Source organism: Nelusetta ayraudi, unplaced genomic scaffold (genome assembly GCF_046127955.1).
Source record: "Nelusetta ayraudi isolate G7.1 ecotype Tasmania unplaced genomic scaffold, CSIRO-AGI_Nayr_v1 ptg000023l, whole genome shotgun sequence".
NCBI classification, from domain to species: Eukaryota; Metazoa; Chordata; class Actinopteri; order Tetraodontiformes; family Monacanthidae; genus Nelusetta; species Nelusetta ayraudi.
In genome coordinates, this window is record NW_027466073.1 from 3,095,431 (window position 1) to 3,113,349 (window position 17,919).

At 41.1% G+C, this 17,919-nt stretch overlaps 1 long non-coding RNA gene and 2 pseudogenes across 2 annotated transcripts; all 3 read left to right on the top strand.

Moving 5' to 3' along the window:
• The first annotated feature begins 3,787 nt into the window (after positions 1–3,787).
• LOC142889623 (uncharacterized) lies at positions 3,788–5,649 on the top strand (annotated as a pseudogene).
• A 162-nt stretch (positions 5,650–5,811) lies between these two features.
• Positions 5,812–8,425, top strand: LOC142889624 (uncharacterized; annotated as a pseudogene).
• A 1,085-nt stretch (positions 8,426–9,510) lies between these two features.
• On the top strand, positions 9,511–10,984 carry LOC142889615 (uncharacterized). 2 transcript variants are annotated; one of them, XR_012926860.1, is made up of 6 exons: positions 9,511–9,579; positions 9,643–10,288; positions 10,366–10,480; positions 10,546–10,611; positions 10,685–10,776; positions 10,857–10,984. It is a non-coding gene; the product is annotated as an uncharacterized LOC142889615 (long non-coding RNA). The 2 variants fall into 2 exon arrangements; XR_012926859.1 differs by having other exon boundaries at positions 9,643–10,480.
• Positions 10,985–17,919: the final 6,935 nt, after the last annotated feature.

A 17,919-nucleotide genomic window follows, 5' to 3' on the forward strand; every position in this document is an offset into this window, starting at 1 on the left:
ATATATATATATATATATATGTATATATATATATACATATATATATATATATATATATATATATATATATATATATATATATATATACATATACATATATATATATACATATACATATATATATATATATATACATATGTATATATATATATATATATATACACATACATACATATACATATATATATATATATATATATATATATATATATATATATATATATATATATATATACATATATATATATATATATATATGTATATAGTTTTTGCCTAGTTACATAGTTAAGTATCCTTTTAGTTTTAGCATTATGCTGGTAGCAGTCTGAGTATTTGCTGGGGTTATTAACAGCCCCGTGAGTAGTAGACAGTAGACAGCCACCCTTCTCACAGCCTCTTCAGCCTCCTGCCCTCTGGAAGGAGGTACCGCAGCCTCCGGGCCCGCTCCACCAGACTCTCAAACAGCTTCATCCATCAAGCTGTCAGGAAGCTGAACTCTCTCCCCTCTGCCCTTACAAAGCAGGCCTGCCTCCTAAAAAGGAATTAACAGTCCTAATACCAACAATGCTGCTCTATCATTGCACTTTATCATCATTGCACTTAAAACATCTGCTGCTGTTTTAAAAAAATACCTCCTCCTACATTTTATGTATGTTTTTAGTATGTTTTTATTATGTTTCTCTCTCTTTTTAACTTTTTAACGTATGTTTATATTTCTGCACTGTGGGCACGAGAGAAACGTCTTTTCAATTAAACTGTATGTCTTGTACATACAGCTGAAATTGACAAATAAATTGACTTGACTTGACGGGAGAGATAAGTATAACGTTACTGCACTGTTTAGAAAAATGCTCATTCACCAGAAGAGCTCAAAATAATGACGAGACAGCTGTGAGAGAGTTATGGAACTCAAAGGGGTGCGCTGAATGGAGCCGGTGTTCAAGTTCAACTCGCTACCATGTTAACTGGCTACCTTTGTTTACTCGCATCTGTAGTTGTCCCAGCTGTAGCAGATTTTAGCGGAGGTAAAAACCAGGAAGTGATTTTGTCTTGCCGTCCTCGGCGCTGCCTGTTGGTAAATAATTTTTTTCCGAAGCCGCGTACAAGTCGCTGATGTCGCAAGTGCTGATTTAGTATCAGAAATGATAAGATCACATCCCCTTTCCACGTTTGTCCTCAATAATAAGAACAGCAATTATTAAACAAATAAATGCATATTTATTAAAAAAAAAAAAAAAAAAAACAACTTTGTATGCATCTTCCTTTTACTGACAGGTCGAACAATGAATGTATAATAATGAATCTAACATATTATAATGGGGGTAAATGATACGGACAACGACGATAATTGACACAAAGTTAAGGACCCGACAAAGGCGGGGATTGAACCCACGACACAGGGGGGAAAAAAGACAGGAAGCGCACCGCAGTGCTATTCCACCAGCTCCCTTGTGAGCAGCGGCGCAGCAGCCCAAAGCAGGACGACGTCGCCAGTCGCACGGGTAGTAATCGCCCAGATCAACTTGCTACCCTCTTAAAAGTTGTTTCCTGAGCTTATTCAGAACTTATTATGAGCAATTTGACTTTCTTAACAAAGAGTGAAGCCTTAAGCTTCGCACCAGTAAAACACATTGTGTACTTTGCCGTAGCTTCACTTTTTTTGAGGCACGACTGTCAACAGTCGGCAGCAATAGACTTCGTCCTGGGTTTTTCTTATTTTTTTTTTAAATAGAGGTGTGTGTGTGTGTCTATTTAGTATGGTCTTACATTTTCTGTCATTTGTGTAAAGTACTATGTTTCAGCTGTATTGTTTTTTGTTTTGTTTTGTTTTTTTTAAAAGAGCCGTGTAAATAAAGAAGGTTTGAGCACGCACACACAAATTGTCCAATTTGAAAAGATGAAAGAAGCCATAATGTTATTTAAAAATATTGGTGTAGGAGTGCCTACACTTGTGAGCAACTAGGCTCATTAATTATAGCCTGTATATATAAGGGTGAGAATCGTTTCTGAATGAGAGGAGTCAGATACTGAAAGCAACAGAAGATGAGTCACAGAAAACAAAAAAGGGAACAATGGACCCCAAAATAGTTAGCGAAGTCTTGCTTTACCTAGTCCATAATTCCTTCCCAGAGGATTTGACTAAAACGCAGCGACACACAATCAAGAGGAGAGCTTCCAGTTTTGTTCTCAAGGGTAAGTATGAAACTAATGTAAGCCTAGATGTTTAAAGTGGAAAGATGTTTCTCTCTAAACTTGTTGTGATCAATTAGATGGAATTCTTCATTACATCTGCCGAAGAAAACCTAGGGAGCACATTGCTCAAGTGGTGCTCTTGGCCTATGAGGCAGATGCAATTTTTCAAGAATTTCACTGCAGCAGCATTGGGGCACATTGTGGGGTTGAGAAAACCCACAATGCAATAATAAGTCAATACTACTGGCCTGGCATGCAAGCTGACATCAGGAAATGGGTATGTAAGATTGCTAATCTTTATATTGATTAATTATGTCATGAAAAATTTTAAGTTTTTCAAGTAGTCACACCTAACTTGTGAATAAAACATGTTTTGTACAAAGTGAATTGAGATATTTACTTAGAAATCCTACATAGATTTAATCAATGTGCATCAATACTTTTGCTTTTACTTTTCTAGATTGCACAGTGTCCAGACTGCCAGGCCAAACGTGCGACTCTCAAAGAGAGAACAAAGTACACGCCTATTACTGTAAGCTTGACAGCACAACTGCACCAATAATCAATAATGACATCAATCGAGAGTAACCCTTGTCTAACAATTTATTTCTTTAAGTTACAAGAACCACGCCAGCAGCAGCAGGTGAACGCGTCACACAGGAGGCGACAGTACAGCCGGCCAGCCAGCCAGCCACGCCGCTCCTGAGCTTGAGCTCTGACTGAGCGAACCACTGGACTGTTTTCTCTTAAAAGGTGATCGTTCTCCAAATTATTTAGTATCTTCTCAATACACCTATCTCTATCTGTTTGCATAAGCACAGTCGAAGCCATGGCTTCTCCCTCTCACCTCTCCTCTGTCCCTCCTCTCTCTCCTCCCGTCTTTTCTTGCTCACACTGCCAGATGCTTAGCTTTAGCTCGTCCTCAATTACCGAGTCAGGGATGTGTGTTAAATGTAGTACTATGTTAGCGCTTGAGGCGAGACTTAGCCAGCTTGAGGAACGACTTCGCTCCTTCGAGCATAGTAGTCCTGTAGCTAGTAGGGTTAGCTTAGCTGGAGCGGAGCGTTCATTCGCTAGCGTAGCGTCGGAGTCTCTAGGTCCCACTAGTTCCCCTCCCTTCGCGGCTCCCGAGCAGCCGGGAAAGGTCGGTTGGGTGACTGTCAGGAGGAAGCGTAGCCTTAACAAGCCTGCCGGGCACCACCACCATTCTCAGCACCAGGCCCCCTCCGTCCATGTCTCGAATAAGTTTGCTCCACTCAGCAGCACGCCGACTGAGATTGACACTCTGGTGATCGGTTCGTCTATAGTGAGGCATGTTAACCTAGGACAGCCATCGGCCACAGTGAAGTGCATCCCCGGGGCCAGGGCGGGCGATATTGAAGGGCATTTAAAGTTAATGGCTAAGAATAAACGGAGATTTAGGCGGATTGTAATTCACTGTGGTTTCAATGATGCACGCCTGAAATCGTCCGAGGTCACTAAGTTAAACATAGCTTCGGTGTGCGCATTTGCTCAGACCATGTCGGACGAAGTAGTTTTCGTTAGGAACAAAGTAGTTTTCTCTGGCCCCTTGCCAAATGTTAGGAATGATGAGATGTTTAGCCGCATGTCATCTTTTCACCGTTGGCTGTCAGGGTGGTGTCCCAATAACTCGGTGGGCTTTGTAGATAACTGGAAGCCTTTCTGGGGCAAGCCTGGTCTTGTTAGGAGGGACGGCATTCATCCCACCCGGGAAGGTGCAGCTCTCTTATCCAGCAATATAGTTAAAATTTTAGCTTCCACTCACTGACGCTCCAGGGTGGAGACCAGGCAACAGAGTTGTAGTCCTATACGCTACTCTGGGCTTCTCTCACTGCCGTCCCCTGCCGTTAGTAAGTCCCCGAAGCCCTGCCAGTCTTTTCCAATAGAAGTTGTGTCGGTCCCTCGCACCTCCAAACCTCTTATACTGTGCAAATGTCCAATAGATCATAGTAACCTAGTTCGAATAGATTGTAGAAATAAGGGGGCCCGGTCGGAGGTGGCTCCAGGGTCTCCCACAAACAAAATGGTGAAATGTGGCCTTCTTAACATTAGGTCTCTACATTCCAAGGCAGTTTTAGTTAATGATTGATTAGTGAACATAGTGTTGATATTTTCGGCCTCACAGAGACATGGCTACGTCAAGATGAATATTTTAGTCTTAATGAAGCCACTCCTCCTAGTCATATTAATACTCATAAGGCTCGTGATAGTGGTCGAGGAGGTGGCGTTGCAGCTATTTATAATTCCAATTTGTTAGTCAATCTCAAGGCTCAATCTAATTATGGCTCATTTGAGAGTTTAACTATGTCTATTTTGTTGACACCTGATAGACAGACAGATTCCGTTGAATTCATTGTTGTCTACCATCCCCCTGGTCCATATTCTTCTTTCTTAGATGAATTTTCAGAGTTTTTGTCTACTTTAGCATTGACTAAAGATAAGATCATAGTGATTGGAGATTTTAATATTCATGTCGACATTGAGAGTGACAGTCTGAGTTCTCATTTCAAATCTATCCTCGACTCCTTAGGCTTCCTTCAAGTTGTGAATGTACCCACTCATAAGCATAGTCATACTTTGGATCTTGTGCTCACTTTTGGACTTGGTGTAGAGCAGCTGACAATCTTTCCCCGAAACGACGTTTTATCTGACCACTTTCTGATCACTTTCGGCTTTATTGTAGCGGATCACATTCCCCAAGCAAGGTCTATAATGAGTAGAAACATTTCGGACTCTGTTGTTGCTGAATTTAAGGAGAGGCTTCCTGATCTGCTTGATGCCCTTGTACCTCTTGACATGCTTCCGGCCTCTACCCCCACCCACTTGACTGATCTTGATCTAGACTCCTTGACAGATCGCTTTTCCTGTATTCTGAAATCAACATTGGATGATCTTGCCCCTTATAAGGTAAGTATTGTAGCGCCTCTCTGGTGTATTTTAACATTTGGAGAGGTGGCTAACCTGAGCTCTTTCTAAAATATAACATAACAAACAAGATTTCTGTAAGGAACTTAAATGTATGGAAATCAATGGTTTCCACTACTGTGTGACCCTTTAAATTTTTACCTTGCAAACACACACATTTTAATAATGAATTGAAACACCTTGTATCTTATGTGTCTGCTCAACCAGTTTTTAACATTTCTCATTTACCTTAATGACTGTAAAACAATGAAATCAAACACCAACACTGTTTCAGGGAAAATAAACTAAGAAAATGTTTACTCAACAAATAAAAGCACAATAATTAACATTTGTAAACAGACTTTGTTCACATATTTCACATACACACGACACACTGTTACTGTGGGGCCCCCAATAAAATAAAATAGCCGGCAATACTTGAGTTACCGTAGCAGGCCTGGTTGCAGCTCGGGTACGTGGTAGCCTAAAACGACTGGCTGCTTCACCTTACAGGCCAAAACAAAAAGGTAGCTGTACCTCAGGTGAGAAGAATAGCCGCTGAAGCAGGGGAAGGGAGGCTCCAAAGGAAGGCAAGAAACTCCCGCCGGGTGGCTGACGATCCTCTTCGGCTCAACTCCACCGTGGACGACGACCCACCACGACGATCCACCTCAGCTCGCTCCACCGCAGACGATGACCAACCTCGGCTCCACCTCGGTTCGACTCCACCGGGAACGACGATCCAACTCGGTTCGGCTCCACCGCGGACGACCATCCAACTCGGCTCAGCTCCACTGCGCACCTGCTCTCTCCGACTCGACCCACGAGGTTGCTAGCCGCTAGCTCGTTAGCCAAGTTCCGGGTTAGCAGCCACTTGGTCAGCAGCTACGTGCACTCTCTTCGTCTTCCGTTTTTCGTATTGAGTTCTCCACTCAACACTCGCTAGAAGTTCGTCACCAATCCTTCAGAAGAGTTCTGGTCGAACACTAGAACGACTGTAATGACGGACTTCTATCACACTTAATTTGCTTTTTTGTTTTACCATGCACCTTTCCCTTTTTTTCCTCCGACTCGCTCTCTCCCTTCTCTCCCGTTCCGCTCACCTCAACCACGCCTTCACACCAGCTTCTCCAAAATAAAATACATTTTGTTAAACGGGTCCGTTTCTTTGGGAGACACATTCACAACACCGAACTCACAATCTACCGCTGAATTACTCCGTCATACTTTTACTCTGAAGTGACCTTTTAATCATGAACTTATTTATTATGAACTGCTTCCTTTTAGCCCTAACTGCTATTTATTTATTTATTTTAACTGTCTATTTAACATGCCTGATTTTACCCAGGGATACAGTATGAAAAGGCAGGATCGATCAAAATTTGCGAAGGCTTGAGAGAACTTGCCGTTTGACAAAAACAGCTTCATCCTTCAAGACTTGGCAGGATTGCTTTAGGTCCTATAAAAAGGCCCTGCGTATCAGTAGAACTTCCTACTTTTCTGCTCTTATTGACTCTAACAAGAACAACCCAAAGTTTTTATTTAATACAGTTGCTAAGCTGACGAGGAGCCATCATTGTGTTGAGCCATGCGTCCCTACTGGCCTGTCAAGCAACAATTTCCTGAACTTCTTCCAGCAAAAAGTAGAAGGTATCAGAACTGAGATTGGGAATTCCTCGTCTTCTTTGTCTTCTTTGTCTTCCACAGGTCACATGGCAGATCTGTCTCAACATGGCAACCCCAGTGTGTATTTCGGAAGTTTTCAGCAAGTTGGACTCTCGGAACTTGATTCTCTTGTCTCCTCTGCTAAAGTCGACCATCAGTCTTCTGGACCCAATTCCAACCAGGCTTCTCAAGGAGGTTTCCCCATTGCTTCATTGTGTCATTCTTAGAATTATTTATCATTCTCTATCAACAGGTTTTGTCCCTCATGCTTTCAAGGTGGCTGTAATCAAGCCTCTGATCAAAAAACCCAATTTGGACTCGAGTGTGCTTTCAAATTATAGGCCAATCTCGAACCTTCCGAACCTCTTGTGTGCATCTGACAAAGGTCTTCTCTCTGTTCTGGTCCTCCTAGATCTCAGTGCAGCATTTGATACAGTTGACCACAGCATTCTTCTTAGGAGATTAGAAGATACTATCGGCATCAAGGATCGCGCCTTGGACTGGTTTGGATCTTACTTGTCTGACCGTTTTCAGTTTGTTCATGTTCATAATCATTCGTCAGAACGTAGGAGGGTTAGTCATGGTGTCCCGCAAGGATCTGTACTTGGGCCACTCCTCTTCAACATCTACATGTCACCTCTTGGTGACATCATCAGAAAGCATAGCATCAGTTTCCATTCTTACGCAGATGACACACAGTTGTACTTTTCTTTTAAGGCAAACGAGGCTCATCAGTTGGCCAAATTTGAATCTTGTCTTCGTGATGTCAGAACTTGGATGACACAGAATTTCCTGTTGCTTAATACCGACAAAACTGAGGTAATTATATTTGGATCGCGAGAGAGTAGGGACAGAGTTTTTGATGGACAAAGTGGTCTATTTGGTACTACACCCAGTTCTACTGTGCGGAACCTAGGAGTCACTTTTGATCAGGACCTGACCTTTAATTCTCATATACAGAATGTAGGGAGGTCAGCTTTCTTCCACTTCAGAAACATTGCCAAAATTCGAAGTTTTTTGTCCTTCAAAGATGCGGAAAAAATAATCCATGCTTTTGTTACGTCTAGGCTAGATTACTGTAACTCGGTACTAGCAGGATGCCCAAATTCATCCCTTAGGACATTACAGTTAATCCAAAACTCTGCGGCACGATTGTTAACCGGAACTAGAAGGAGGCAGCTTATTACTCCAATTTTAGCTTCTTTGCATTGGCTGCCTGTCAAATTTAGAATTGAATTTAAGATTCTAGTTTTAACTTACAAAGCTCTTCATTCTCAGGCTCCTTCTTATATTAGGGAACTCATTGAACTTTATCATCCTCCAAGAGCCCTTCGCTCTGAGGATTCAGGTCTTTTAGTTATCCCAAAAATTTCTAGAGTTAGATCAGGAGGTAGGTGTTTCAGTTTCCTGGCACCTCTATTTTGGAACCATCTTCCAGCCTCGGTGAGGGGGGCAGACACAGTTAGTTTATTTAGGAGTAGACTTAAGACTTTCCTTTTTCTTAAAGCTTATAGTTAGACTCCATCCACTGTCAGTTAAGCTGCTGTAGGCTTACGCCGTGGAGGGAGATCTTTCGCTCCCGTTACAGGGATCGTTGCTCTGTGCAGGCGGAGCCTCTATCACTCTCCTCACCCAATCAATCTTTTACTCTATCCACTCTGTCCAAGCTCTCATTATGCTTTGTAAAGTATGCTCGATATGCATGATACTGCCGCAGTCTCTGTGTCCCCGGCAGGTGATGACCACTGCGCCAGGAGCTGGATTGTGCTGTCCTGGGGGTCTTGCTGTCATCGCTTCATCCCACCACCACGCTTAAGACCTGGACTAGTCCTATCGGCAGATTGTCCATCGAGCTAGGCTCTTGCCTTCCAAAGCATGGACACTTACACTCCACATGGACAGCAGCCTTGAATTATTTCCTATTCTTTGTGTTTATATCCGTTTTGCCTGGTTGGTGTATCTGTTTTTCACTCTGTCCTGTCTGCCACCCTGGCTCACTCTGCTCCTTTCTCTGTCTCTCCTCTATCTTTCTACTTCACCCCAACTACTCATAGGCAGATGATGGCCCTCTGGAGTCTGGTTCTGCCCTAGGTTTCTTCCCACAGGGGAGTTTTTCCCAGCCACTGTCGCATCTTGCTTGCTCCGGGGGCCCGGTTGGTTCTCTCTGATTGTATAAAGCGCTTTGAGACGCCTTTGGTTGTGATTTAGCGCTGTACAAATAAAAGTTTATTATTATTATTATTATTTGAATTGGTTGGGATGGACCTGATGCGCCTGACCAAGACAGAGGACGGTAATCAATACATTTGTGTAATGGTTGATTATTTTACCAAATGGGCAGTAGCCTACCCTCTGAAGAGTAAAACAGCAGAAGAGGTCACCAGTTGTATTCTTAAATTTATATACACATATGGTGTACCTCAGAGACTGCTAACAGATCAGGGGACAGAGTTCAAGAATAAGGTGAGAACCAAACTGTCCATTGCGATATTCCTGTGCTTTATATAATGCACCTGTTTCTGTTCATTTGATCAACAGCTAAATAGAAATCTGTGTGAGAAAATGGCCATTAAGCGGAGCTTTTGCTTTCCGTACCATCCCCAAACAAATGGTTTGGTGGAAAAACTTAATGGCACCATTCAGAGGTAAGTTACTTACTTTTAACACATTTTCTATGTTGAGACAAGTGACTTTTGGACTGAGAACAAAAAAACAACTCACAACCAAACAGTCCTTTTTTTTTTAATGTTTGGTCGAGAGGCCAAATACCCTTCACAGGTTCCCGATGATTATTTGGTAAGAACAAAATTTATTTTGTTCTTACAGAACATTTGATATTTAATGTCTGTTACACTCAAGGTCACCCACGAGAAGGTTGAAAGACTTCTCAACAATGAGGACCCATTTGAGGGACTGCTAAAACTTCAAGAAACCTACCTTGAAGTTCAGAAAAATGTTGAAAAGTCCCCCAAAAAAATTCAACATAAAAACCTTGAAGAAGGTCAAGACGTGACCTTTTGTGTTGGCGACAAAGTTTTGAAAAAAAACATCAGGCAAGAACAGAGAAAAGGCGGCAAAATGGCCCCAGACATGTTGGAGCCATTCATTGTGTCCAACATAGAGGACAAACTGGTCTATTTAAAAAGAGGGAGGTCAACAATGTCAGCAAACAACACCAGTTGGAGCACTGCATTGGACCAGAGGAGAGGATTCCCGCAAAACTGAAAAGGATCGCAAGCTCTCCTCCAGTTCAATGCAGTGCTCCAAATGTCCCTCAGTGCGCTGCATGTCCAACTCCAGGTAAATCTCATGCTGCTCACGATTTGTCATTATATTAAAGTATATTTCGGCAGCATATCTGTACCTCATAAAATGTTGTCAATTTTCAGGTGTAAATGACATTTTTAAATCCAAGGCGGAAGTCATTTGGGCAAGGTACGGCCCTTGTAAGCTTTTTACAGCTGACTTCAAAACCTTGGCTCCATCCAAAGAGCTTGTCCGTGAGGTGAGGTCATCAACCTCTTGATGAGATTGTTGTTGTTGAATGTGGCACAAGTAATTTTTCCTCTTCCTCATGTCCAGCTTTTAAATTGTTTTTTACACTTTTTAGCCAACCAAATTTCTGAGAAAATATATGTCATTGATTCCTTTGCCATAACAGAAATTTGGAAAGGCACTGGTAAAAAAAATGAAAAAGGTAAGATTTACAAGTTGATGGTTTAAGTCTGGCTTCTTGACCACTGAAATCATTGTTACTTGCAGCTCCACATCTTGGAGTGGGACTGTTTGATTGGAGCAGTCTGTGAAAATAACCACTGGCTGCTAGTGGTAAGTGTACAATCTTTTGATATGAAGAATTGTATTGCATAAAGTATACTTTATAGTTCGCTTCCTGCTAAAGGTTATGTGTCCAAGAGAGTCGCGAGCCATTTTCGTTGATCCTTTTGCTGCCACAGACAACAAACAGCTGACCAAGTGCAGAGACTCAACAAGGTTGGCCATTCTCTGGGTTTTTTTTTCACGAATGGCAAAAGAATACATTAATACACACTTGCATATGTCTTTTGGTTGAGAGCCTTTTTAAGAATGCATTATTTAAATATCTCCCGATGGAAGTGTGAAACTGTTCCACACCGCACCCAGAAGGACACAACATCTTGTGGAGTTATAATTTGCAAAGTAAGGAATGTTTTGAAATTGAAATTGACGTGATCAGCTTACTTTTGTTTCCTGTAAGATTTCAGCGTTGCTCTAAGAGGTGAGCCGCTAATTTTTCAACAGAGCCATCTGCAATTGCAGAATTGTGCAGTGAAATAGCCCAGACGCTTTTGAAGAACTCTAGTAAGTTGTGTGCTGTGTATGAGTTGTCTTAACTCTTTTTGGAAAAAATATATAGAAAAAAGAAAAAGAACACAACATATATATATACACATTATACACACACACACACACACACACACGACATATATATGTATACATATACATATTATGAATCAATTTCTTCTTTTCATCTGCATATTCACATATACTTTACCTCTCCTATTATTTCTGACCCTAACATTTTCAGCAATGATTTTGGCAATGGTTTATTATTAATTATCTATTTAATGTTGGCCTGAGGAACAAATTTCGTTCAAGATGAATATATCAAAGGAAAGCAGAAGGATAAGAAAATTTGTGTTCAGTAGCCAACATACATACGAGGACATACGAAAACACAGAGTCATAAAACACAGAGTAAAAGTTACCAACGTCGGAATAAATAAATAATAAAATAAATAAATAATAAAAGTGTACAAATACAGCAAATCTCAAAGTGCACACTTGCTCGGGTCATCAACCTTTTGCATGGACCTTCTGCAGTCCAACCAATGTGCCAGCAGATGTCCCCCACGTTCTTGATGAATGAAGCTTCGAGTAAAGAACCAATTTTCAACACAATAGTCCAAAAGGGTTTAAAGCCTCATGAAGCCTCGTATGGACATCACTAGTCTAAGGTCGAGGAAACTCCATCCCCGGGTAGTGCCGTCGATGAAGTCCTTAACAGCGGCTCGTCTCCCGCATGGGAAAAAACGTCGTCCGGCACGCAGGCGGGCTCATAGGCGGACTGTCCGCCGATCTTCACAGCAGCTTGCGCGAGCGTCCTCGTTGGCGTCCTGAAGACTTCTCATGCTGCCGCCTTATATCTTCCTCCTAACCACACCAGGTGTGCGCAGGTGCGTCATCATCATCATCACACCTGTGCCAGCAGCCTCCCAGGATCGCACCTGTGCTGGCAGCCTGACAGGAATCCGTGACATTAACTTTTTGAAATGCATGTATTGTCTGACATCTTCTTTGCATTATTCAAAGGGTTTTTCATGAAGGAAATGTATAAAGAAAATGCCGATTTAGAAAAAATAAATAAAAATAAATATGTTCTAAAAGAAATGTGTTCTGAGTATTGATCAAAATGTACTGAAGGCAGTTTTTACAATTCAAGTTTCAACAAGTTAATAATAACTTCTTTTTTTTTTTTTTTTAATTTGAGACACCTTAAAATAATTAGTTTGCACCAACTGTCTTAAGTGTTTTTTATGAAATGAAATATTTTAGGTTAAACTAAATATTATTTCCATCAAATCAATGAAGAAAACAACCTTATTTTAATTCAGGACAACCTGAAACAATTGATTTGGTCTGACTTAAGAAATTAGGTTGCACTAAATTAAAAAATACAGGCAACACTTAATTGATTATTTTGAGACAATGCCAGAAATGCCAGAAATGAGGTGTGATTGATTACTTCAATATATGCTTCATCCAAGGTTTTTATTTTTTCACGAGGTCAGTCTTTTTCCTCACAAACCAAGGACAAAGTGACAAAACAGACCACACCATAACTACCAATGGTTTATAATTGTCTAAATTCAACCAAGTCTAATATACAACTCTGAACAACTGGACATTATCCTATTAAGAAATGACCCAAGAGTTATTCTATTATCATAACAGTAGGCGATTTAACGTTTGATAAATTGTTGAAGCCCCAATTTAAAATGTCCTTAAAAATATAAGCACTCTGCAGTAACTGGTACACTCACATAAAATGTTGAGTTGGCCATTTGTGAAATCCTGGTCTTTCTGAAAATGACCTTTACCCTCAACTTAAACTTTTTAGATGGACTTGCCCTGCATCAGGAAATGGTGGTGCATTTCACTCATGGAACGGTTTCACACTGAGGGGTAAGACATAGCTGAATATAACTTTGTAAAGAACTTTGTACTTCATGTTTTATTACAGTTCAATATGCCATTTTGAAATGTTTTTCAGCAGATATGTCTCAAAAGCATACAGAAAAATAAACTGTAAAATATAAATGAATCCATAACATACATAATAAATAATATTGTCACTAATAGACCATAGACATGGGCAAAGGTTTGCCCATTGGACCAGTTAGGCAAAAGAGTTGCTCCAAGGGACACTGCAGCCAGTCTACAGGGACCCAAAAGCCAGAAAGACCAAACATTAAGTGAGCACAACTTTAGTGGCGGGGGAACATCAATTACACAGTACATTGTATTACTGTGTAACAAGGTTTATGTCCAGGTCATCAAACATATTTAAATTTTTTAAAGGTTGAAAATTGAGAAGGAATGCAGGTGCTCTATGCTGGAGGTAATTGTTCTTTTGTACAGCAGACACCATTAAATTACGAGTGATTGTAATTGACGGATTGACAGATTTCTGTCATAGAGAGAAATAGCGATAAAGGAAATACACTATTTAAAAGAGAAATTAGAAAGACAAATCACTAAATGCATGATATTGTCAAGGTTCGGCTCAGGAACCACAAGCAGATTTCAGCAACAGATTATTTGAAGGTCTTCTAGTTTCAGCAGGCAGAATCAGAATCCAAAAACGTGCGGGGGTCAGACACAGACAGGCAGGTAGTGAAGGCCCGCTGACACCCAAGGCTCCGACACATGCGCTCTTGCTTATGAAGCAAACATATCGAAACACTGTGCCGAGGCGCAGATTGGTCACGTGACTAGTGACGTTCGAAGCAGTTGAGTGACGTTCGAAGCAGATGAGCGCTTCGTCTGAGCGCTCAACTGTCCGAGCGTCCGAAGCGCTTCGGACGCTCAACTACATACACATATATATATATATATACACATATATATACACATACACACATATATATATATGTATATATATATATATATATATATATATATATATATATATATATATGTATATATATATATACATACACATACACACATACACACACATACATACATACATATATACACATACATACATATATATATATATACACATACATACATATACATATATATGTATATACATACATACATATATATATAAATACATATATATATATACATACATATATATATATATACATGTATATACATATATATACATATATATATATATATATATATATGTACATATATATACACACACATATATAAATATATATACATATATATATGTATATATATATATATATATATACATATATATATATATACATATACACATAGTTTATTTAGGAGTAGACTTAAGACTTTCCTTTTTCGTTAGACTCCATCCACTGTCAGTTAAGCTGCTGTAGGCTTACGCCGTGGAGGGAGATCTTTCGCTCCCGTTACAGGGATCGTTGCTCTGTGCAGGCGGAGCCTTTATCACTCTCCTCACCCAATCAATCTTTTACTCTATCCACTCTGTCCAAGCTCTCATTATGCTTTGTACAGTATGCTCGATATGCATGATACTGCCGCAGTCTCTGTGTCCCCGGCAGGTGATGACCACTGCGCCAGGAGCTGGATTGTGCTGTCCTGGGGGTCTTGGTGTCATCGCTCGTCCCACCTCCACGCTTAGGACCTGGACTTGTCCTATGGCAGATTGTCCATCGAGCTAGGCTCTTGCCTTCCAAAGCATGGACACTTACACTCCACATGGACAGCAGCCTTGAATTATTTCCTATTCTTTGTGTTTATATCCGTTTTGCCTGGTTGGTGTATCTGTTTTTCACTCTGTCCTGTCTGCCACCCTGGCTCACTCTGCTCCTTTCTCTCTTTCTCTGTCTCTCCTCTATCTTTCTACTTCACCCCAACTACTCATAGGCAGATGATGGCCCTCTGGAGTCTGGTTCTGCCCTAGGTTTCTTCACACAGGGGAGTTTTTCCCAGCCACTGTTGCATCTTGCTTGCTCCGGGGGCCCGGTTGGTTCTCTCTGATTGTATAAAGCGCTTTGAGACGCCTTTGGTTGTGATTTAGCGCTGTACAAATAAAAGTTTATTATTATTATTATTATTATTATATATATATACATATATATATACATATACACATACATACATACATATATATATATACATATACACATACATACATACATATATACCTATACACATACATACATACATATATATATATACATATATATATATATACATATATATATATATATAGACAGATATTATATAAAAATATATAGACAACACACACACACACACACACACACACACACACAGGGTTGTGTCGTGGATGTTTGTTGTATTTAATACTGTTTTTGTGCCCTGCCGTGCTTTGGGGCGGGGGGACGTGTGGCGTGAGCAGGGTGTCGGTGTCGGGAGCGCGGAGCACCGCGACTCCCATTCTTTCCCATTTACCAACCTGTAACATCTGTTCCACCCTAGACACCATGCTACTCACACACACACACCTCACCTGCATCCGTCCTTGGTCCCGGTCGGCTCCGCTGCTCCTGGGCAGAAGCACGCGCCGCTGCAGGCGTGGGCTTTTATTGAGCGCCGGGCTAAGTGGCGTAGCCCATTGCCGTAAGGGGCGGTGTTGGTTTTTTGTTAGAATATGCAATTAAGGGGAAAATGCTGGGTTTATTTGTATTTAAGGGTTTGTATGTTTAGGGGGGATTGTGTTCTGTTTATTGAAGTGTGTATTTCTTTGTGTGATTGGTTTTGTTGGAATGCTTTGTATTTTCAAGGTCCCCCACAGTTAGTGGGGTGGCCCAATTGGCCACAGGATGCTGCCCGATGTAAAGGGGGCTCATTTTGATATGGTAAGGGGAGCTGGCTAGTCTGTTGCGAGACTAGAGGACCGGGAAACTGTTTCCTGTTGCTTTATTTATGTTTTTTTGGGGGTTAAAAGAATAAAGTTTTATTTCCTTCCTGCACTTGACGCTGCCTGCCTCCTCCTTCGACTCGACTTTGCCCCTCCACAGTACTTAAAGAGAAGAGTTAGGAAGCAGAAGGGAAGAGTTAGGTGTTTAATGAAGGCATAAGACCAAAGGCAAGGAAGTGCTTAAAAAAAACTGGAAAGCAACCAATTAAAGAAGAAAGAAGAATCCTCATTTCAATTGTATAAGTGAATTGAGTGTGCTGCTTATGTTTAAGTTACTTTCAAGAGACCTTTGAAATATTTTTTTTTATTATTTAGTTATGCATAGAGTAATTATATTATCATTGTTTTTTTTACTTTGGGTACAACATTGGGTGGGTACAGCACTGTGAGGGTAGTGTGGGTAACCTGTAACCACACCACATTTATTTTTTAATTTATTGCAACATTCCTGATAATAGGCTCACTGTTTGCATATATATACATCAATCAAACTGGACAGGGGGCCATCAGACTCTGGGAGTTGTTCTGCTTCCTCCATCGTCAGTGATCGCTGAAGCTGGACTTCAGGGCCCACAACATCTGGCTGTCGGGGACCACAGGGTCCGGTGCAGTCTACTCCTTACTCTAAATCAACCTATAATTAAAGGGTAAAAAAAAAAACAATACAAGGGTGTAACGTTTTGCTATAATAGGTAATTTAGTGATTGTGGTCATTATCTAAAGACCTGAAATAAATCTTCCACGTGTTCACCTGGTAACATAAAGGTAGGCCTAGTTACTGTTTATAGAAAAAAATGTTTCAACTTATAAAAAACAAAAAGGTGCAATGTGATCTTAAACAGTCAATCTATTATTACAAACAGAAATACTAAATTCTTACCTGCATGGGGTCCTGCTGTGCATCATGCTCATGAAGTGACCACAGTTAAAGTGGAGACTGATTTCCCTAAGTCTGTGGCAGTTCCAGCCCTTCCGGAAACTCTCCAGGTGCCTCTTAATGTGAGGCAGAAAGCACCAGTGCCGAGCATAGACATGCACTTCATTGTCCAGATTTAGGAAACCTCCTCTCTCCGTGTTGGTAAAGATGGTATAGAACAGGTCCAGTACAAACACGTAAACATCTCTCCAGAGCCTCTCTATTCTGATGCTGTGCTCCTGTGGAAACTGTAACACCATGCCCACGGAGCAGGAAAATGTATGCCGCTTGGAGATACCACAGGTAGAGTCAAGATATCAAAAATGAAATCTAGTCTTGATTATTGTTTATTGCATACATCTTTGAGACACAATGGCATTTATACTGTGTACTATCTTGTAGGTTAGCAGACGCCTGCGGGAGGTTGAGGGGGACCTCAAATTCATGGTGGACCATCCAGGATTGGAGCCAGTATGCCTGAATCGGGTCTCCTTGCAGAATGCAGGCCAAATTTATAAGGAGGACTATGGTCCTTTGCGACTAAAGGGAATTCTCCAGTAGGTTTTGGTTTGCTAAATGTTATGATTTTGTCATGGTTTGCTGTCCTGTTGGTGCTTAATTTTCGTTTCTTCCCTGAAGGCATCACCACCCAGGTCAATCAGCACCAACTCTCTTCACCTGCTCTCCCTGCCTGACTATTTAGCCGCCCTGCTCCCTCTCCTCCCTGCCAGATTGTTCCTCTGCCATGCACGACACTCCAGCACGAAACCCTGGACTGAGTCCTCGGCTATTGACCTTGCCTGTGCTGGTTCTCGCCTCCAGCTTTTCCCATGGACTTCGGCGTTTGAGTGAGTTTTGTGTTTTGACCTGTTTTTTCCCAAGAAGAGGATTCCTTTTTTGCCGTTGGCCCCTTTTTGACCTGTTTGGCGCAGTTGTTTCTTTTTGGCCCCTTTTTCCCTCTTTTCGACTGACCAGCCGCCTTCTCTCAAGAAATAAAGCTGTGCCTTTTTTTTTTTTAACCTTCCAAACCTTGTCTGTGTGGTGCATTTGGGTCCAGAAT